This window comes from Cavia porcellus, unplaced genomic scaffold (genome assembly GCF_034190915.1).
Source record: "Cavia porcellus strain 051 isolate PalLab524CR breed Dunkin Hartley unplaced genomic scaffold, mCavPor4.1 scaffold_31, whole genome shotgun sequence".
Lineage (NCBI taxonomy): Eukaryota > Metazoa > Chordata > Mammalia > Rodentia > Caviidae > Cavia > Cavia porcellus.
Genome location: NW_026947514.1, coordinates 5,640,850 through 5,664,206, shown reverse-complemented (window position 1 = coordinate 5,664,206; position 23,357 = coordinate 5,640,850). Strand labels below are relative to the sequence as shown.

At 49.9% G+C, this 23,357-nt stretch overlaps 1 long non-coding RNA gene across 2 annotated transcripts; it reads right to left on the bottom strand.

Moving 5' to 3' along the window:
- Window positions 1–222: 222 nt before the first annotated feature.
- Window positions 223–12,384, bottom strand: LOC134474194 (uncharacterized). 2 transcript variants are annotated; one of them, XR_010044858.1, is made up of 3 exons: window positions 11,948–12,384; window positions 1,351–1,631; window positions 223–676 (listed from the first exon to the last, which is right to left on the bottom strand). It is a non-coding gene; the product is annotated as an uncharacterized LOC134474194 (long non-coding RNA). The 2 variants fall into 2 exon arrangements; XR_010044857.1 differs by having other exon boundaries at window positions 223–1,631.
- Between the last annotated feature and the right edge of the window lie 10,973 nt (window positions 12,385–23,357).

Genomic DNA, 23,357 nt, shown 5'->3' with positions numbered 1-23,357 from the left:
TGTCACAGCAGACAGCAGCGACAAGCCACCCACCCTTCCCCATATGATGCACTGCTCCTCCACTGACGCAGGCTGTGCAAACCCCTGTTGTATCCCAGTCATTGCAAAGTGACCCAAATGGAACTGCAAGCACCCTACAGGCAGAAAATGAGACGTAAGATCATATCGGTCCCTCTGACAGCTAAAGTAAAATTTTATGTGAGCAATATACTCGCGCTCTGATTACCGTGCAGTATAATTTTATTCTGGTTGTGCCGAGCCGGCTGAATCCCCTGCTCTTTCAAGTGTTCAAATGCTCTGCTTGCCAAGATAAATGATTATAATTGACAGGGCATTGTCAATCTATAGCAAAGCTGATTTCATTAAGCACGCCAAGGGCCAGCTCTGGGGCAAGGAGCGAAGTGGAGAGGGGGTTTGATCTCAGCCTCTCCCGGTAGTACAGTCCACACTGGCACCAAAGGCTGGAGGGCAAGAGAACAAAGCCAACGTGATGTCTGTGAATTCAAATCTTTCCCTTTGAAATGAAGCGTCCGGAATGGCCAATAAAACTGTGGAAATGATTTCTGCCTGCATTTGATGTTAAGCCTTTAGTGTCAAGCGCCAGGTCTATGGTTGCCTCTTCTCCCTTCCTCTTTCTTCGTCTTTCTCCTCTTGTCTTTCCCCTTCCTTGGATGGCCTTGGGAGGAACGTGACCCCTCATAAGTAATTTCTCAGAGTGAGCGGACAGGAGGCTCATCTCCCTTCTGCTCTGATGTGACAACAGCCGACTGAGACTTGGGGACTGAGACCTGCCCTTGCGACTGTACCAGACTCAGTGTCTTATAGATCACGAGCCAGACCCCTTTCTCTTTGGGCTTCAATCCTCTGCTCATGCAGGCATCTCTAGGTGCCCGTTCTCCTTCCTTGCTACGGGTCACCCTAAGTCTGCATTCCCTCCCTTACCCCTAAGGAGGGGAGCTGGGGAGAAAGCACAGGGCGGGGGACCATCTCCCAGCTCAGCGGAGGAGCCACGATTTAATCTTGGTCTCTTAGCCAGACTGCATTAAGACAGAAGGGAATGGCCCGTGGGAGGGGACATTCTTGCTGTCATCCTGAGATTTCCTCCGGCTGAGGAGAAGCCTGGAAAAGAGATGTGAGGATCATCCTCACTAGAGTCCTAGGGAAACTGTCATAGTCATGGACTTTTTCTGTGCTGCTAACCTCTGGCTGAAAGATGAGATCAGTAATCTCTCCCCTGACACGAGAGCTGAAAGAGACCAGATGCAAAGGGAGCTTTTGCAATCATTGTAAGCCAGTCTCGTGCTTTACTCTTGCTGGATCTTCCCAGGAGGTTGGCAGAGAAATACTTACTCCTTCCGTTATTAACACAGGGAAACTGAGGCAGCCGAGCACCTTGCCTTTGCGTTAGTCAGGGCCAGAGTCTGCTTCCAGGAGGAGAGCTGGCCAGGCTGTGGGAGACTCAAGCTGATGTGCGCCCAGCTCTTCGAGCACTTTCTGCAACAGGGGAGAGAACGCAGAGCTGGAGGGCTGAACCCCAGTGGGGCGGAGGGAAGAAGAGCTGCAAAGACTGCCTCGCCCTGGGACACCTGGTGACCTGGAACACCTGGCCTTGCATTTGCAGAGCTCCAAGCCTGTGCAAAGGGGAAGAAAGATGTGAGTTCGGGAGAAAATCCTCACCCTACAGAACCCAGCCCACACGCACACACCGCGGCCCTCAGGTGGAGCACAGGGGTCCTCAGATCACCCACTGGGGTGCCCACACTGCAGCACCCCTCCTGCTCTGGCCACACCCCCTTTGCTGTGTGCCTGTCCTCACCCCCTCAGCGGCTCTCACACCCTCCTGCTGGCTGCACCTTCCCCCTCCACCAAGAGGAGGATGCAGGGCCAGCTCCTCCATCCAGCTTCCCCCACAGGCCTCGGGCTCCGCCCTCCTGCTCACAGCTGCAAACAACGTCCCCTGGCCACACAAGGTAAGGTTCTCTTCAAAGCAATAGTAACAGTTCGGGGAAAGCCTGAGACACGTCTTCTGGTGACACCTCCTCCACGTTCTGTGTTCCTAAACCGTGTCCGGAAGACGGGACTGTTCACAGGGCAGCGGCAGGATGTCCCCTCGGGACAGCACCTCATCCCCCAGTATCAGTCCTTGCTGGCCTTGAGCCATTTTGAGGGGTGCGGGCATCAGACACTCGGTGACACCACTCCGCTCCTAGAGACCCGGATGCTGAGGGGGGCGGGACTCGCTGACATCAGCCAGATGCAACCGCCCAGTATCTGTTTCCAGCATGCATGTCCACTCTGCGCTGGACCACTGGACACCAGTTCAGTAAAATGACTGAGTTGGGTTGGTGCAGCTGATAACCGCGTCTTCTGGGCTCTGGACCAAAGAGGCTGGAGGAGGAGGTGACCGAGTGGGAGGCAGAAGTACGTTATCATCCCTCTGGGCTAAAACTGATCCTGAGATTTTTCTGAAATTGTTATTGGTACATTTCGGTGCGCACAATGACCACGCTCGTCTTGGGGACTTTACCTGTGTGTGATCCATGGCGGGACCGCTTCGCTCTGCCTGCCCCTGCCCTCCCTTCACCCTTCTTCTCCTCCTGTTTACAAACCCTTTGTTTCCGCTTTTCCTTCTTATTTTTTCTTTTCCTTTCTTCCAACCCATCCCCCACACACACACCAGTTCCCCTTCTATTTGAGCATTTTCTTCCTTATTTTATAATATCTATTATTTTGGTCCTTGTTTATGCTCTTAGTTTCTCAGCCCCGGAGAAACAATGTGATATTCACACATGTGTGTCCCATTCATTTCACTTGAGATTAAGGTCTCAAGATGCATCCATGTACCTAGAAATGGCTCAAGTTTACCCTTCTTAGTGGCTGAGTAGTATTCCATTGAATAAAAAAACACATCTTTATCCATTCATTGGTTGATGGAAATTTGGGCTGTTTCCAAGATTTATCTATCACAAATTGTGCTGCTATAAATGTGGGTGTGCATATATCACTGTGGTATGATGTTTTCACAGGAACTATCACAAAGAATCAACCACTGGGATTGCATCTTATTAAAAAAAAAAACTTTTTGCACAGCAAGAAAAACCACCAAAAGAGTAAAAAGACAAAACACAGTGTGGGTAAAACTTTCTGCCAGCTATTCCTCAATGGACTATCTAGAACACATAAAGAACTCCAAAAAAATCAGACCCTCCCAAATTTAGAGACCCAGTCCAAAAATGGGCATCTGAAATGAACAGATACTTCTCAGATGAAGATGTACAAATGCCAAATAAATATATGAAAACATATTCAGGTCACTGGCCATTCGAGAGATGCAAATTAAAACAACACTGAAGTTCTGTCTCGTTCCAGAAAGAACGGCTGACATCAAGAAATCAACCAATAACAAATCTGGCGGGGCTGTGGATAAAAGGGAGCCCTTCTCCACTGTGGGCGGGAGTGCAGACCGGTGCAAGTGCTGTAGAATTCAGTGTGGAGATTCCTCAAAAACTAGGACAAGGGGCCAGCGAGGTGGCTCCTGAGTTGGAATCCTGGTCCCCACCTTCTTCCCTCCCCCCAAAATGAGGAATATCAGAGGTTTCATTTGACCCAGCCAGTGCCCTTCTTGGTTCTGAGATTTCTGCAAAATTGTTCAGAAGCAGAAGGGGGTCTGACCTCGAAGCGTCCGCCTGCTCTTTTCTTTTTATCCTATAGGTTCTCTGGGTCTAAAAGCCAAGGGCTGCAGCTGGTAAGTACCAGGAGCTGCACCTTGGTACCTTCAGTTACATCCCGTGGGCACCACAGGTGTATCAGATATTGTTCTCGGCTCTGGAAAATGACAGTGAATTAAAGAGACACAGAGTCTCTCCCTCATGGAGAAGACAAAGGATAAAAATAATTTAGAGGGTTCTGAATGTGAAATGTTACAGAGAAAAGCTTAGCAAGGGACAGCGCAGAGAGCTGATTGGGGAGGCTGGTCATTAAAAGTTCATTTGAGCAAAGATTTAAGGAAAAGACACAAATCAGGTGGGAAAACAGTGTTCCAGACACTGAGAAGGGCAGGTGCAGAGGCCCCAGGGTGCGGGAAGGGAAGGAAATGACATGGAGAGGGGAGGAGCACACAATAAAAAGATGCGCAGTAGATCCAAGAATCGCTCAAGGTGAGTGCGGTCCAGCGACCACCCAAGAAGGACCTGGGCAGCCAGAGGGAGAAGGATGCTGTGTGTGTCCCACCTGCAGCTGGCCAATTGGAGTGAGAACAGAGACCGTGAGTGCTGGGGGTGGGGAAAGAAAGAGTGAGATGGATGGACAGACAGACAGAGCTCAAGACAGTGACTGACGTGGGCCGACGCACCACGGCTGGACCTGTGTAGGACATGTGGCAGACTCCTGAAGGGTACACCGAGAGTGAACCTGCTGTCGCTTTGGCGCTGGGCGGGTGGCACCACATCAATGATAAATGTGAGGCTCTGGTGGCGGATGCGGATGACAGACAGGTGGTGGGGTGGGGTGGGGGTGAGGGGTACAAGGAAACCTTCTGTACTTTCTGCTCAGTTTTGTTTGTGAACCCAAAACTGCTCTCAAATAAAAGTCTACTTTAAAAGACTTTTTAGTGGAGAGTTAGGGGGATTTGCCCTGCGAGAACGAGCCAGTTCCTTCTCATGCCCTTTGGGAAGAGCTCCATCGAAAGAAAGAGGAAAGATGGGACCACGTGGGGCTGGATGGGGCAACGTTTCCCTCTCAGAGGCTTTAGAAGCAGGGGACTGCGGTGGGCCCTCCCAGTCGGGGACCCAAGGGGCTCCCTGGGTATCCCAGCCAGACTTGCAGACACGCTGAGGATTCCCTTTGCCCATGTTGGGGAAGCCAGTCCAGGGCAAGCACTGTAGCCCCCACATACTGTTGCCTCCCATGTGCCCAGCCAGTGAAATGAGTCCTGACAGACAGATGCAGAGCTGGTACCGGGCCAGACAGCCTGGGATGCCAGAGACTACTGGGTGTGTAGAAGCCCTGTGCTCTGATGTGAGAGAGACATTGGTAAGCGATAGGCGTTCTTTTAGTGGACTTCAGAGTGGCAGATGCCACTGGGGCCTGCAAGTTAAAGTCAACCCGAGCAGAATCTACTTTTGGAACTTTAAAATAGCTGAAGGAGGTGACAGGCCCAAACAGAGGAAGAAAAGTAAGCAAGATAGCTAGATAGAAGAAAAAAGGAAATGACCACACTAAAGAAAAATAGAAATGAAGGCGAATACAGGAGTGATCGCAGTATTCTGCTTGGCTGTGGTGCGTAGCGTGTAGAGTCCCCGTGAAGGCAACACGATTCATTTCATAAGTTTCAACTTCTAGAATCACTTTATGGACAAAGGATGATAGACAAGTTTGCACAATAAAAAAATAAACGTCATATCTAAACAGCATAAACACAGAAGCACAGGTGTCAGAAATGAGGAGCAGAAGGGGAAAGAGGTGAGGGCAAGCCCGGGGTGCCGGTACGCTTTCCTACCTGGAGGGTCAAATGGAATTTCAATAGGCAAATAGATAAAAACCACATGCATATGTGATTTAAATATGCAAACACAGCTCACAAAGAAAGTAAGCAGGGTGTCTGTCCGCGTGCACGCATACGTGCGTGTACACAATGTGAGTCAAAGGAAAGAGGGGACGGTCCAAAGGACCAAATTCTCAATCGGTTACAGCTCAGTACATGATATCTAAACTTGGCCAATCAAAAATAATAACATGAACGTGTGCGTGTTAACATGTTAACATGTGACCAGGATAAAGCAAAGCAAACAAGCCAACATGGCTAACAGAATTTAAATAGCAACACAATGACCAAATAGGAAGGGTGGCATGGCAAGAGTCTATTGCTTTTTATTATAGATGTATCTGACTTTACGCTGTTTTAGTCACAGAGCTGTAGCTGATAAATGGCTTCAGGAACTGTTTTAGCTAAGTTTGACTTCGCATTGTCATCACAAGTGACAAAGACCGGGCCATCCCAGTTATGACTCTTGCAATGGGAGTTCATCCTGGTTGCTCTATTCCATTGATCTAGAAGCTATTTTAAACTATTCTATTTCTCTCTGCTCGCAGGTCAGACCCAGAAAGCATTGTAGAGGGAAAAACAGGCAACACATAGTCTGAAAATACATTTTGAGGCATGAATACCCTTTCCGCCCCACCTCAATGACTCATTCACCCACGGACCCATTGTGTCTGGAGTGGCTACTAACAATGAGGGCATTCTCAGTGTCACAAAGGCTAACCAGACTCCACTTCTGGTCTGAAGGCAGAATGTGGGACTTGGTGACCCCGAGCCCTGCAGAGCCTGGTTCCACCTGCATCGGTGCCCTGATACCTGATGGAAAACTGGGACATCAGGAACTTGGACATTTTACAATCATCACTCTTGTTTTCTTTAGCAGAACTACCAGATCAAGTGACCTCTCTCATCTAGGACTATTTTTTTTAAAAAAGAATAAGAAGTAAGATATCTCAAAACAATGGGATCTGAAGTAGCTGGCACTGTTTGCATTGTTGGTGTGGGCTAACTGGTCAACCCACCAGCAGGGGGAGTGGAATGTGCTGTTTGGTTAGAGGCAGAAGAGGCCAAGGGTGACATTCAAAGCCCCCAATGCCACCTGCAGCGTACACTGAGGACTTAGGTGGCTGCCTGTGATGCAACCCCATGCAGTGGAAAGATTGCAGACCTGGAGGCCTACAGACCCAGGATTATCTCCAGCTCTGCCAAACCTCTGCCAGAAAGATGCTGAACATGCCACTACAGCTCTGCAGGCCCAGTGTCCTCAGCCGCAAGATTAAAGGGATCACCCAGACAGTGCCCACGTCCTTCCAGCTCCAGCATGCTCCTGTTCCGTGATTGCGTGACCACCGAATTCAATTAAATTCGGAGCTTTTGCATCACTCTGTGTTTTGGCAAAGGCAAGCAACACACCCATGTCTACATGAAAAAGCCTCCAACGGTGGGTCGCTCAGCCTTTTCTTGTTGTTGGTGGTGGTGTTTTTCCTTTCCTGAGCTTATCAGCCTGTGATCAAGGGCCCTCTCCAAGGCAGGTGCTTATCTGCCCGCTGAGGCCGAGAGCACATCTTAGTAACTAGCAGCTTGTGAGGCAACACGGGCGTTGCTGCCACAGCTAAGCCACCACCTCTGGCTACAAGGCGTTGTCTGATAAACAGGCTTGCTCCACACACGTCTGCCTGGGAAGCAGAGAGCGGCTGCCAGCCTGCCCCTGCCGAGGTCTGTACCCGGCCAGCTGCAGGTGGGGCCTGAGATCAGGGAGGTGTGGGGACCATCTGAGAGCTGCCAGAGTCGGTTACGAAATGTTGGGTGGCTCTGGGTCTGGGACAGTGAGCTTCCTGGGCATCTGGATCTGGGGCTCCAAAGAGAATCAGAGGTCAGAATGGAATCCTGCTAGCTGGGCAAAACAGGGTACCCAGAAAACCAGGGCAGGGCTTGGCACCTACACATTAGGGAGAAATGGCCCACAGATCTGTTATTTCTAAAGGCAAAGGTGACTCACTCTTGAAGGAAATGTTTCTGAGAACTGACACCGGCTGGGCACTGGGGAAAGATGAATGAACATGTCTTGGGCCCTCCTCCAGGAGTTCCCAGGGGTTGAGGGGAGAGAGAGTGAGTGCCCAGAGCTAACAAGGCCAAACCCTTCTGCTCGTCTGTTTATCTGCTGAGTATCAAATGAGCCCCTGGTTCCTGAGTCTGTAGAAAGATCAGGGGAGCAACACAGGAGAAAAGTCTGCTATCTCAAAGGTGGAACCACAGAGTCTCTTCTGAGCATCTCCCAAGAGTCCTGGCCACCAATCGAGGGTTGATTGGGGCACCTGGCTGGATGTCTGCATAGGTGTTAGCTCTGCTCACTCCATTGGTCCAGTGAGATAATAATCACAGCTCATCATGTGCACACAGGGACACGAAGAGGGACACCGAAGGAGCTCTGCTATCCACCTTTCAGACAGTGGAACCTGAAGAGACATCAGATGTAGCTCAGGTGATCTCCAAAGCCAGATTTCTTCATACTACAACATCCTTCACAGCCCAGGTTCCCCAGACCTAGAAAAGGTTGTGTCCTCACACTTATCAACCTGCTCTCTCTCCTTCCTCCCCTCATGCAAGGGACAGCGTGACCACATGTGTCAGTACCAGGCAGGCTCACTACAGTAACGAGCAACTCTCCATGTCTGCGGCTTCAAAAGGCACTTACTCCCCAGTCACAGTGCCCCTGAGCTGCCCTAACTGACGGTTCTCAGCATGCATTTCCCTAGCCACCAAAGCCAGGGAAGTGGAAGCAGGAGGGAAGGGTTCACACCAGCTCACAAATGCCCCAGCCCAGAAGTGACCGATCTCAGCTTGACTCACAAGCACTGGCCAGGAAAGTCACATGATCACACCCAACCCCAAGAAAGACTGGATCTGGCTCAGCAAGAAGAATGTCTGCCAAAATTACTCTCCACCCAGGACCCAAAGGGAAAACCCACGTCTTTGGAGATTGCTGAATACTTTTCCTCTCTGGCCAAGAGTGAAGGGAAGCAGCTGACGCTGGAGTCCTGCAGACATGAGGGGCTCGTGGACTTGGTTACATAGCCTCTGTGTGTCTCCGCTGTCATGTTTGCAAATAGGGTCAGCATTGTCCCCGTCACAGAGTGAAAATTTACAAGCTAACGCAGGTAACATGTGCCCCGTCACCGACCAATGGTCCTTCCCTCCCGCTTAGAAACCACTTTAGAAATGGCCTCACCCGTGAAGTGAGACTTCCTCACTCATGGGAGACCCTTCCTGACATGCAAACAGGCTTCTCATGGCACAGGAAGTAGAGCAACGCGCAGTTTGAGCAGTGAGTCCCATCTCAAATGCACCTCTGCACTCTCGGCCCCTTACGTGGGGGACAGCCAGAGCTCTGTTGCGACTTCCTGGTAACCCATGTAGTTCTTTGGCAAATGCATGCCCAGGACAGAAAAGCAAACTGAGACATGCGGCAGGTAAGGGACCTAGCTTCAGGCTCCCCAGTAACTTTACGTCGTGGGGAGAAGTCCTTCCGGTTGCCAGGTTCTTTGATCAGAAGTTCAGGGCAGGCAGAGCATGCAGCCTGGGGATGATCCCAGTGAGCCAGTGGGCAGCTGAGATTCGGCAAAGGAATCAGCTCTGCTGCAGTGGGGAAGTGAGTTTGATCCTTATCTATCAGCACAAACAGCTCCAGAGACACGCCAGGGGCGAACCAGTAAGAAGCTGCCAGTGTCTGCACCATGTGATACACAACACTGTTCATCTAACTGTTTAGACATAAAACAAAGCAATGTATTTTATATGGATGCATGCACATAAACACACTTAAAGGAAGACACTGAATTCATAATAATGACTGCTTCTGTAGAAAATAAAAGGGACCAGGATGTGAGCCGTACCCACAAGAGGCGGTCTGCAAGGTTCTACTGGTTTCCAAAGGGTCTGCAACTCCCCATGGCTTGCAGGATAGTTCCCGCACACACACACATAACCCTCCGGATCTTCTGAACAAAGAAAATCAGGAGAACCTCTGCATACCATCTAAAGTTCTGGGAAGCCTCCAGCCAAGCCTCTGCTACATTGGGTGCCTCAGTTTCCTTTTCTGTCAAGTGCACTTGCCAGAGAACCACGTGGATGCCTGGGAAGTCCCACTGAAATGACCGTGAGGAGAGATAAATGGTTAATTCTGAGTCATAGGAAATTAAGGTGATTATAAGTTACTTGTGTATTTTTTTTCTTTTTTCCCCAGATACTGTATCCCAAACTGCTATGAAAAAAAAAAATGTTTTGGGTTCAAATCCCGTTTCTACTGCCAAGAAATTATAAGACATGCGGTGATGCATTTACTGGCTATGGGCATCGTATTCTCCCCAGTGACCAGAGGGGTGGAGTCCACTGTAGTTCGGGCTGGCTCCCTGGCTCAGGCCTCTGAACTCTGCACACAGACTCTCCCTTGTCAGGCAGAGGGTTCCAGCCAGCCTGCAAACAAGCCATGCAGGCCACATGGAAAAAAGTACCAATTGCTGGAGGAAGGAGGGAAACAGAGGGAAAGAAGAAGACAGGAACAAAGGTAGGAAGGAGGAAGAAAGGATGGAAGGGGAAGAAGAAATCAACCTACAGTTAGTTCTTGCTGGGAAGAAGTTGCAAGGTGTTGCCAGCCCAGCCCGAATGTCTTCCACACGGAGCAACTCAGCCTCTCTCACCTGTGCATGCATCTGTGTGTGTACACACATGTGCACACACAGATGCACACACACACAGTGTGGCCACACAGATCCCAGCCTGTGTCCACTGAATGACCTCTGGTGAGCTCCACTGTCATGCCTCAGTTAGAAAGGACAGTGGGTCCAGCCCACAGCACATAGCTCCCTCTCGATTCTTCTGACCATTAACTGTGCTTCCCCATCATGCAGGGTCAAGGCCCTGGAAGACACCTGGGTAAGGTGAAAAGAGGACTCCTTGTGCATCCGTGGTGGCTGGATCAGGCAAGAAGAGAAACCAGACCCTGCTGCCCGGAGTGAGGACCAGACCCTCACACGATGTAGCTGCCTGAAACAATCACAATACCTGCTTTGCTCCATTGTCCTCAGGGCAATGTGACTTCCAAGGGTCTCAGCAGTGTCCCTGGTCACCACTCAGCCTGGCCCACAAGCAGGTCCAGGGAGCATCCCTGAACTAAGCTGTTGCCTGCCTAAAAACACAGCAAGTTCAGAAGCTATGTGAGGACGGGTCCCAGGCACTGAACCCACTTTGTACCATTTCTATCCAAAGCATGCTGCATCCTCACAGGAATGAGGCATTGGACATTTGCAGGAGGAAGGAAGAGCCTTTGGAACTGGCAGAAAGTGCCCCCCTGCCTGTAAATAGCACAAGGATCTCACATCAGTGTTCCTAGAGGGCCAGCGGGTGAGAGAACACCACAGCATGAAGAGGCTCAGTTAACTCCTCCCCCCAGGTCAGCCTGCAAACTGTCACAGCTGCTCCTGACCTGTCCTTTCCTGGTGGCTGTGACCAACCAGTGTGTTCCAGTGAGAAGCAAGCCCTGCAGTCTGCTGCTTCGGGTCTAGCCCTGCCCATGGAGTTGCAGGATGTGGTTGGCCAGAATGGTAAAGCACCTAGAAAAGGGCTTCCCAGGGGCCTTTGCAGCAAAGCCACAAGTCGGGGAAACAACCAGCCACCTTCAGTCTCCTTTCATACTGCAGGTTCTTACGGCAACTGAAAGAAGAAACGTCGCTTCCTTCCAAAACACCTTTGCTTCTCATGAACAGTTAAGCCTAGAAATCACCAGCCTGGAAGATGACGTGCCGACTCCGAAATCTCACCAGGACCCTGGACGGTCTGCCTTCAGGAAGGAACCTGAACTCTTTCTTAGTGTGCAAGTCACTTTTGCATCACAGAAGGGTAAATCATTGGACCAAGGAAGAAAAACAGAACGGCTTATGAAAGCCGTTGGGATAGCACTTGGATGAGCTATGTGTAAGTGAATCCAAATCACGCAGTTTAAAGATTCCTCAAAGCATAGGAGGCTTGGAAATTAGCAAGAGAAGTAGCCAAAAAGGGAAAAATGAAACTCACTGGGGACTTCATCAAACACAGACACTTGCAGAGATGTTTAACTGGCCTGGCCTTCCAGCCACTGTGGTCTAACTCACCATGGACTCTAGGCGCTGTAGGAGAAGCTACCAGAAACTCCTGGTGAGGCCACTCTGGGGGATCCAGTCATCTTCCCACCTATCTTTAAAAAAGGAGGGGGCTCATCCCTCACCCCATCCCAACCCCCAGCCCTGCCCCTACTCCAGCACCCTGCTCCCTCTTCCTGTCATTCCCCAAGGAGAGTGGCTTTGAGGAACAAAGGATTCCTAACGGAAAGGAAGCCCTAGAAACTCATGAGCTTTGCACTTTGGTGAGCCTCACCTCTGTACCTTCTCCCTCAGCAAGCTCATGATTCCTCTTCTGGCCTCCGCGCAGGTTCCCCGCAGGATGAGGACTCATTCTAGAGTTGCATGGTCCAGGCAGGAGAGGCTGGAGAAAAGTACACAGGCAGGTGGTGGGAACAGGTCCTGGGTAAAAAGTGGCAGGCACAGAATCACAGCAGCATCCTCAGAGAGTCTGGAGCCAGTCCAGTAAGTGAGAACCTTGTAATTAGAGAAAAACCCAGGACAAGACAGAGGGGACAAGACCGCCAGATCACAATGAGTACAAAAGTGGGCTCCCTGGGAAACAAATAGATTCTGAGAGTTTCAGGGAGTGGGCGATGGGAGAGTGTCCTTGGGAACAGCACAACAGGAAGGTGGAGAGGAAGCAAGGAACTAGGCTGAAGGAAAAGCTTAACTCCCACCATTCAGCCACAAGGGAAGGTGTAGGTAATTTTCTAGGAAATTAGCTCTGGGGCTGAGGGTGACCATCAGGGGTGCTCCACATCAAGTGGAAACGGCTGAGCATTTGCAGCCTTGCGTTGATAGGACATTGGAGAAGGTGAGTGACCTTGGGCAAAGGAGCTTCTTTTGGTAGAAGGAAACATTCAGAGAGGGATGACAGTCAAACTTCCAGGCATTGAACAACTGCATGCCTGGTCCTGAAGTGGGATCTTAGCTGCTTATCACAGCACGCGCTACAGTCCACCCCTTGTGCTGCCAGGACTTGCCTGATGTGCTGCGTTTACTCCATCTGGGAACAGCTGCCCCAGGATTCTTGATGGTCTCCTCTCCTGGAAGAACTTATAAGAGGAAGGTCAATAAGACAGACTTCAGGCACACCTGTAACCCTCCAATCACAACAGCATCCCACCCTCCTTATCCCCACCTGTGTCTCCTGTTCTGTGTTATGATTTAGTCAGCCAGCATCTCCATTGATTTGGTGCTGGCTTGAGCAATAACCCACTCCATTTTCCCGCAGGAAAAATTTAACTTAAAGGGGTAAGGGAAGCAGGATTAGAGAAAGGAAGGTACTAAATGAGGATGGCCTGCTCCCTCCTTATTTGGGATCTGACTAGGCATAGCAGGCCTGCAGGGTTAAGAAGAAGTTCTTCTGGAACTGGCTGTTGCTGTTATAATTATGGTGTGATCCTCAACTCTTCTGCCCTCCAGGAGGATGAGTGTCTTTATACACTGCCCTCAGGCTCTCACGCTTAGCCCTTAATTGGTGATTAATCACTCTCAGTCTCACATTGTCTCTCTGTAAGCCATTGGTTGCCCCCCAGCGACTATTGCATAATACATCTAATTACCATCTTCCCTCCGTACCTGAGAAATTGCACCTGCAGTGCATCCCTCTCTCCAGTGCTCTATCCCACCTCACCTACAGCACGAGTTTGAATCATTGTGTTCTTTAACATGCCAGGGCCTTTCACCCAGGGATCGCTGATGGGGTCTTTGCTGTCATCAGGCCAACCAGGACTAGGTCTGGGTGATCCAGCTCCAATCTCAGTCTAGAGTCTGCATCTGAGGTCCACTCCTACATCCCTGGGTGTTGAATGGGCACCTGGGTGTTAAACCAAGGATGGAATTTCAGGTAGGAAATTCCATGTAGTAATTTCCATGCAGTCACAGGGAAGGTCTCAGCTAATCCCACGGGGAATGCTGGATCTGGGGTCACCATGCAGAAGTGTCCTGAATTTAGACTAAAAGACCAGATCTTCATCCTCTTGTAGTTCAGTCACTGGACATGGGGCACCATGGGCCAACATCAGTTTGTAGAAAGGTGCATGGATGTAGGTCTGCATTGACTAACAACCCCAACATCTGGAAGTGAGTGCTGTGGTCCCACAGGGGCAGCTGTGTCATGAATCACAGCATCTACCTTGTTGTCTGTCTTCTCCAGGAGAAGAATCAAAAATCAGCATGCAGCTACACAAATGAATGCATGACACAAACCATGTGAGGTGCTAGGGAGAGTTTGCAAAGGTCCACGGAGCCGCCAGCACCTGTTTGTGGGAGCTCTGACATCCTCTGGAGAGTTGGGAAAGGTTTGGGAACAGAACTTGAGAGGACTGGTTCCTGGGAGGCAAGGAGGTGAGAGCTGGTACACACAGGAGGGGACAGAGCCACTGGGCAGAGAAACAGGCAGCCCTGAGCACAGGCCGGGATGAGGCGTCCTGAGGGACTGCAAGGAGACCAGGGGAACTAAGCAGCCCCAGCTGAGACGAGGCTGGACACAATGCACGGGGGAGCCAGGCCAAGTGGAGCCTGGAGAATCATGGACAGGGTTTAGGGTCTTTCTCTGAAGAGCTGGTGGGGATTCATCTACTACTCAGCGAGGAACCTGGGCAAAGGGTGCAACAGTGTTTCAAGAGGATCAGCCTTCCCTGGAAATGCAAACCCTGTGTGGTCACCTTGGAGGTCAGGGCTGAGTATGGCCAGGACAGGGGCAGTTCTAAGAGGGTGGTGATACATTGAGGAGAGGGGAGGGAAGAGCCACCTTGAGGCCCAGGCACAGGACTGAGAAGGAAAGCATAGCAGAGGATTCCATAGTGGGAAGAGAACAGGGCTGTCTTATCAACAGGGCTCTGGCCAAGCACATCGGGCTAAGGACCCAGCCTTCATCCATTTGAGCTGAGCACCACCAGCCTCGAGGTGGCCTACTGGGGGGTGGAAGTCGCCATCTCTACAGGTGACTGAATCCTGGCCCCTGAAGATGTCTCCCCTCCATCCTCCTCTTCCTCTTCCTCCTCCTCCTCATCTTCATCCTCCTCCTCTTCTTCCCCCTAGAACCTGTGAAAATATCCTTTTTGTGCAGAGGGAATTGGTGATGTCATTAAAGACCTAGGAAGTGGACCTGCCAAGGCAGTGACCGCTTCTGCAGATCTTAATGCTGGGAGCTGCTGTAGAAAGCAAGGGGCCTGGCTGGAGATGAAGGGAAAAGAGAACCTGGTGACTGGAGGGAGGAGGAGACGAGAGCAGAAAGGGCAGCAGAAGTGGGCAGGAAGGAGCTGTGGATGAAGTGGCAGAGAGGCAGAGCGATACTCCACACCTGGGTAGGCTCAGGCGAGCCACCACCATGACAAATGACAGCCCAAGGGACAAGGACTGTGGAACAGGCAGGGCTGAGAGGGTCCACGGCTCAGGACCATGTGAGACTCAAGGCCAGGCCAGATGGAAGCTGCTGCCCAGAGGGTCAGAGGGTTGAGCAGAGGCCGGGTGGGAACACCCACAGAGGAGGTGGCAGGCAGTATCGAAGTTTAAGGTCCAGCCTTGCAGGCAGATGTCTGGCCCTCCCCCAGAGGACTCCCACATACCCAGGTCCAGCCCCAGGAGAAAGCAAGGCCAGGCTGGAATCCGGGCTGTCTGGGGCACCCATACATCAGGAGATGGGCACTGAGGTAAGGCACAGAGAAGAGGGGACCTAAGGGCATGGAGATCTAGATGTGATGCTGGGTGTAAGACACACAAACCATGCCCAGCCCTTGCAGAACACCCCACACCCCACAAGGACACTTCCGTCACCCACAGAAGGCTTGTGGGAAGCAGGGCCCACCAGGTCATATCACCTTGGGACATGGTGACCATCTTGCTCTGTGGGAGTGTACTCTGTGAGGTTCTCATGACTGGGAACTCAGTTAAGGATGCGTCTCTCAGAATAAACCGCATGGGAAAGTGATGCATGGTCCAATCTGTCACATAGTGACAGCGAGGGCTGGGCGGATACAGTGAGAGAAATTAGATGAACAGAGTGACTCAAAGAAAAGAAAAGGGAAATAAATTCAGATGAAAGGTGATCATAAATATGGAAATGCTGCTGCCGGGCGCCAGCCATGGAGAGGCAGGCTCCTAAGAACGCTGCAGGGTCCTCACCCACTTTATCCACCGATCTGGCACCATGTGGCTTCTGGCTCTTCCTCAAAGTCAAAGTGACCATGAAAGGTCAATGGTTTGAATCGACTCAGGACACCATGGCAGCTGCAACTGTCCAGCTAAAGACACTCAGGAAAGAAGATTTCCAGAACTGCTTCAGAAAGGGACAAAAAAGTTAGGAGAAGCGTGCTGGAAGAGAAGGGGAACACTGGGGGGTTCTTGGAGATCTGTTCCTTACTATAACAACTCTATTTAATGTACACATTCATCATATTTTTAATCGTACCCCATACATATTAAGTGCCTATAGCACGCTACAACAATGCTACAGGTAGCCGCCTTCACCTTCTGGATTTCCAAGTGCTTTGCTTAGCAATTTTATGTACAGATTTAGCTCCATTCTCTAGGTGGGAAAGCAAACGCTTAAAGGGTGAAGGTATCTTTCCAGCTAAATGGGCACAGAAGGCTCCTGCCCCAGCCTGTGTGGTCTGTGCTTCCTGGAGGGAGGGGGATGCGGCAGGGGAGAAGCCAGGGAGGGCTTCGGCGTAGGGAGCTGCTTGGCAGGGCTGACACACTGGAAGCTCGCCAGGGACCACTGCATAGCTCGCCTGCGATATGCAGAGAAATCCCAAAGCTGGGCTGTGCCCGGGGCACTCACAAAGGTACAGGGGAACCAGTGGTCCTGGAGTGGAAGAGATAAAGCAGAGACAGATGAGGTTTGATTCTGGGTTGCAGGGACACAGTCTGAGCCCAGCCTCATGAGTGAGCGCTCACCTTCCTGAGCCATCAGGGGTCATTTGGTTGCAAGGCAGTGTGTGAAACTGGACAGCCCCCAGCCAGCCACCCTGCACCCTGCTCCTGTCCGCCCACCTTCCACAGCAAAGCCGAATCCCATGAAGACCTCCAAGGAGCCCCCCTGGCTCCTTCCTCCACCCTGGCTCCCCTCTCCCCACACGGACCTTTCCCATGGGCCAGCTCTCCCTCTCCCTAAGGCAGACAGCAGCCCGAGACCAGCAAGAGTCGTCCTGGCCAAGCAGGTCACAGGTCCAGGCTGTGGCCAGGGGACACTGGGGCTGCTGGCTCAGGGTAGGAAAGTGAACCACCCACCGAGTTCATGAGGAGACAGAGTAGGATCTCACCCACATCAGGTGTGCGAGGCTTAGAAGGCAGCTCTCAGACAGGAAGGGCATTTAAGCATTGTGAGTGTGTCCCATTTTTAGTGGTAATTGAAGTTTTTCATGAGCAGCTCGGGCTGTAAGTGCGAGCGAATTGTGAGCCTGCCCACTCCTGTGAATGCAATTAGGGAGTTTAATCAAACTCCACTGCCAGTGCGCTGCCAGCCAGGCTATTTTTGCATTTTTCAATCTAGAATCATTTGGGGACTTTTTAATTGTTAGTTGGGTTTATTTATTGAACTTGGGCTCAAAAGAAAAATAAACAGCAAAGAGGCAAGAAGTGGCTCGGAATGCAAGCAGAACCCTAGCTGGGTGATTTCATAAAGTCCCTCCTTATTAGCTCCCGCAGTCGCTAAGTTCCAATGAATTCAAATTTCAGCCGGGTCTCTAAACATTACATAATTTACATCTTTCATCTATTACTGTATTTCAAATCAGATTGTTATAAAATTGTCCCAACTTTGGGCAACTGTAGATCATAAGGTAGGAATATTATTGCATTACGGGAGAGGGGCCATATCCCATTTAAAACACATAACCACATAATTTCATAGATGTATATCTGTAGCCAGATATATATCTATGAACAATGAAATTGCCCCAAAATTAAAAGCCTCTGGCTATATATTTGTAAACACAATCAGATTGCAATCCAATAAAGGAGCCCTTTTGAATTAATGTGCATCACATGGCCTCGCATCATTACATTTATAACTTTCCCCATGAACAGCTCCCAGCCTCCCTCGCGTCTCCATGAAAAGGCGGGGTTTCCGTGCAGAATCCCTCCTCTCCTTTGGCTGGTGGCACTCACAACCGTTCTTGTTTTTTAAGGCAAGGAAACTGGACCTGAGTGGTAGAAGATAACCAAATAGAAAAAGAAAGCTGCTCTTTACACCTTCACAGAGGGAGAGGACACCCCCTCGCGATCTAATTTCTCATAACTTCTGGCCTAAGACGCTTTGCCTTTTAAAAAGAAATTGTCACCTCACTCATTTTTATGATTCTGATCATGAGAAGGGAAGCTCTATTGCCATGGAGCAAAAAAAAAAAAAAGCAGTGATTTTAAATGCACCTTAAAAAGGAAAGACCATTCTTTTCATTTAGATCATTTGAAACAAAAACTTTACAAGCGACAGACTTGTGGTTGTGATTCGTTCCTCTGTCCCGGTCCCGGTCCTCCTGGGGAAGGCCATTCCAAAGCAGAGGACAGAGTGAGTGAGCAAGGATTCCTCAGCATGTATTCCCGGGGGCTGAAATGTTTACAGTCACCTGAGCCACACTGGGTGGGTCTGGGGCAAAGAGACCAGAGTCTGACTCAGGGTGCATCAGGACCCTGCAGCCTCAGGTGACAAAAAGCCACCGCTAAGGGACGGCTGGGTCTAAGAGCTTTGCCAACACGTGGGAAATGGTGTGTCCCCACCTCCTGGCTCTGTTTTCCTCTGCTTTGTCCTTGCTCTTGGGATCCCTGGTGTGGTCCTTAACAGCTACATCGCTGCATCTTTTGTACACACAGAAAATAGAGCTGCTGCCTGCTCCCCACAGCACAAAGAAGCCCTGGGGCACCTGTCGCTAGTGCTCACCTCTGAGCAGTCATGGCACCCAGGGCCATGACATACACTGACAGCCCAGAACTGGGTCACCTGCAGACTCTTGGATGGATGGGCGGAGGCCCACCAGATGACGCGCATATGCGCTCATCATGCAGGGGTTTTTGTAGAGTAACGAGCCACTAACAAATCCTGGTTAGTCCTGGACATTCAGGTGTTCATTCACTATTCAAAATCTTCCTTCGAATTCCTGAATTGAAATTTAAACTTCTTCAGCAACTCACTGGAACTTCTGAGTCCTGATCTGTGAAGTGGGTACAATGCTACCTTCTTGTATGCCCGGGAGAGCTTTGTGCTAGATTCAAACATATTATTGTCATGGGACACAATGGGAAGTGGATTGGCCTGGGGTGGTGTGGGATGGGAATCATTAGATGTCAGCGAATCTCTATCTGAGTCTGAGACCACAATGGATGAATTTGCTTTCAGCGCCTGCCTCTGGACTGACAGTCCCAAGAACAGAGGCATGGGGTCCTTAATATCACCCTCAGTGGTGACTGTGTGCACTGAATGCGTATGGTATTCCTGTATTCCACTAGACAGCTCCTGTTCGTTATTCTCTTGGGCTCAGCAGTAGCCCAAGTTTAAAACACTTTGGGTATTCTTCAGAAAGGACATTAGGAGGTGATGAGGACCATCTACAGCCACCACTGGAATCTGAGTACCCAGAATGCATCACCCCGGGCAGGGAGGTCCTGCTAAAGCTCCAGGATGGAGCCAAACCAGCTTGGTCACCTCCTCCCTTCCACTGTGATAAGTGGCTTTGTCTCCATTTCAGGATATTGACTGTCTTTGTTTAGTAAGCTTGGTACATAATCCTAGCATAAAACTACTGAGACAATGCAAAAAGATACAAAAGAAACAGTTTAAAAGCAAAAACTATCCTGACATCCCACTTTGCAAGCAACATCACCACTATTTGGTAAACATTATTCAAGGCAGTATCCTATGTATCAAAATAAATAAAACATAGATGATCAAACAAAGGGCCAAAAGATAAAAGGCCAAAATAAGGAACATGCGACTCATTTTAAAATCTCAGACACTGAGTTCTATTTTCTTTGAATTTAAAGAAACAAGGAAGAAATGAGAGAAATATGAAATGACTCCTTTCAAATGGATCGTCTTCAGTCTACGGGATGTGATTTCCTTCCTAAAATATCCCTCTAAACTATGGGGAGAGATTAAGCACCCATACTGAACTGGAGTCATCTTTAAATTATGTTTTAATTTTAGATTATTAACTCCCTACTATGAGGGAAGAGGAAGTTCACACCAAGTGCTTCTCCTTCCCTGACTCCCATATGTTTTAGAGGAGTGATTGTTGTCTGATTTTATAATGTTTACATTGTGCTGGGGGAACAAATTCCAGTTAAGTGAGTTTTAGTGACTGTTAGTCACCCCTGGACCCTGACATGATCCTTCTTCCACTACTCATCCCTCTTTTGTGTAAATATAAAAAAAAAAAAAATTGGGAGGTTTCATTCAGGAGAAGGCTTATCCTCACTAAAAGGCTTATAGGTAGCGTGGTTTGCAAGCTTGTAAGCATTTCTCATTATTTCTAAAACATCTCTCTCGCTGTAAAGTTCTCGAAGCACGCCTTTGGTTCCTGCCTTTGCCACTCTGAGAGCACAGACCCTCTGGCATTCACTATAGCCACAGAAGAATGGCTTGTTCCACTTTGTACCTTTCAATTTGTGTTTTCTGTTCCAAGCCAATAGAATTCACTCCTTACTCTTGAAATTCAGTTTTTTCTCAGGATGTGCATTGGTGTTTCTATTTCTGAATTATGTTTGCTTTCTGATCAGCCCTTCCATCCAGTTTTCTTGACTTATATCATTTACTATTTTCTTTGCCATTTGTTCTTGTCTCTTCCTTTACAGAGCTAATTATTTGTCTTATCCCTCTTGTCTTATTTCCTTTATAATAATTATAATGTAAGTGTATGTTGAAAATGGGAGGTGATATTTTGGGTTGATGCAGTAACTGGAGAGACATTTGGGGGTTACGAATCCTAACTGCCATCTGGTCCTTGGCGATGTTCTCTATCACACTGGTTCTAACTTTTAAACATTCTGAGGCTTTTGTTTGGGTAACATTATTTTCACATCAGATTTTCCCTTCGAGTTCTTTTAGCTCCCCTTCTCATCTCTTTCTGTTGTTTTCTAATTTCTTTAAAAAGAATTATGCTTTCTATATTACTTTTCAGTTTTACAGAACAATTCTTTGGAGAACTTTTCCACTATTTCCTTGGGTAATTTGTGTTACTCATGCCTTTTGTCTTCTGAGGAGGGATTTCTTCCTTCTGTGCTCACAGTTGTTTTGTTTTGGTCCCGTGATGGACAGGTCACTGGCTGGTCCGCCTACACCCCTTCTATTCTGACTGGAGCCCGCAGTGACATCATAGCCTTGCACCCCTCTGTGTCAGGAGCCCCCATCCTCCAGTGCACAGCATGTTCCTCTGCTGTGTGACCTCACCAGAAGCTTTTCTTTGTCACAGGAGGGCTAACAGGCAGGAAAGAAAGTAAACCCTACCCACCACACCAGGGTAGATCGGTGACTTCACACTCAGAGCCTCAGACACCTCATATAAACACAACGATGACAACAGCCAGTGAATAAAAAGCCCTGTAAAACAGAATTCTGTCTATTCTCTCTCTTGGTTTTAGAAAAAATGTTTACCCATCAGCGTGTGTGTCTATCAGGTCCTCGCTCCCGCTTCCTCCTATCTGTCTACCTATCTGTCTAAACACAGGAAGAATGTAAACAAAACAGACTCCAGGGTATTTTTCTGGGTGGCAAGGATGCAGGTGATTTTAATTTGCTTTATGGCATTCTACACTTTAAAACTTTCCTAAAAAGAAAAGAACATGTGTTATTTGTATTGCCCAGAAAAACATAAGCCTTACGAAAATACTGAGCTTGTCTCTGGTGGTTGTAGCGGGGCCAAAGCGAGGAGAGGCAAAGGGTTTGGGTTTTGCAGGTAGCAGACAGAGCCGCCCCCTGGACTGGCTCTGGAGCTCTGTCTCCAGGCTCTGCTGGTCCCCGGTCCAGAGGAGACGGCGCAGTTTGATTCTGGCATGGCACAGCACGATGGCTCAACCAGACAGTCTGCTTAACTCTGTGACTCCGGGCCAGGTACACAGTAGTCACTCCCCGAGCATCGGATCCTTTGCCTCGGTCAAAAAAATCCCAGCTGGATCATCTGTAAAGCTCCGAGATGTCCAGGCCAAAACTGCAGCCAAGGAGAAACTCCTGAACAATACTGTTTATTTATCCAGCAGGGAGATTGAAATCATTACGCTTTGACTGGCAGGAGCTATTTATAGGTCTGGTTCCCAGCACGCTGCTGGAGCAGGGCTCTCCCGGACCCACTCACCAACCCCTCCGCTTGCTTGGCTGTAAAACTGCATGGGTATCTGAGTGGGCCTCCGCCTCCCAACCACATGAAAGTGGACTCCTTTCTACGTTCCATTAAGCTAAAATCACTCCCTGCAGTCAGCAGGCACAGGAGCCAGGGGGCCCAAGAAAGCCCTCCAGAAAGGACGGGGTGGAGTGGACGCCAGCAGTCCGCCTGCCACTCCACCCCAAGGCCAGGCGGAGGAGGGAGCCATGATCCCAGGTCTTCGATCCCCTTGTCCTCCGTGGCCACTCCCAAGCGTCCTCACAGCAGACTCCAGACAGCGCCATGGTGCGAATGTAGCGGGTGTGACAGGAGGACTTGGATGGGTGAAGGCTGGGAATTGGAAGCGGAGTCAGCACAGGCAGAGCCAGAGAGGCTGGAACAGTGTGTGACACACCTGGATAAGAAAGAACAAGCAGCTACAGTTCAGTGGGAACACTAGCAAGCGAACGGCATAGGGTAGCTGGTTGGCAGGGGCTGCCTGGCTGCATCTGGATATCTTTGGGCAAAATCTGGATGAAAAGGGAATCTTTTAGAGGAGGAAGTTGAAGCTGTACTTTCCTCCTCAAACCATAGCCCTCTTCCAGTGTCTGGAATTCTAGGAAGTGGACCTACGCGCAGCCTGGAGGGAGCTCCACCCCTGTCCCTGCCCCTGGGCACACATCCCTTGTGCCTTCCAGCCAACAGAAGAGCCCCAGAGAGGCCACTTGGAGCAGGACCTCCACAGATACCTACAGCCGAGCTTTCAAAGTCAGGGCATTGAGAGAAACCCAGACTGTTCCTTCTGTTAACTGGCCTTTAAATTCAGCGCGCATCTGAATTTGGGAAACACACCACACATGGTTTTAATCCACCCACACTTAAATCATCAGGATGCTGGAGCCGCTGGTTTCGAGGCCAGCATGAACGCTGCAGCCTTTTAAAGACCTTCTTCTGTTTCCCTCACAATCAGGAAGCAGCCTTTTTCCAAGAGGAAACGAATTTCAACCCCACAGGGGCTTTTGGTTCCAAGCACAGTCCCCTCCCAGGCCAAGCAGAGCAGGATGCTGGCAAGGGCTGATGTTGGGATGGGTGAACAGAAAGCCGTCCAGGGAGCCCCAGCTCTGAGCCAGCCCCACTCTGCAGAAGACCCTGCTGGATGCCGTCCCCAGAGGGAGAGCGGGAGGGGTCACGCACTGAGGAGAGAGGAGCACTCCAAGGTGAGCGTGAGCAGCAGGAGTCACCCACAAACCCGGAGGAGACGCAGATGTGGCTTTACACTGTAACCTGGGCTGTCACTCCTGAGCCTGTGACTGACTTAAGGTGGCCATGGACTCTGCTGAGAGAAAACATCCATTCCTTGGAAATGAG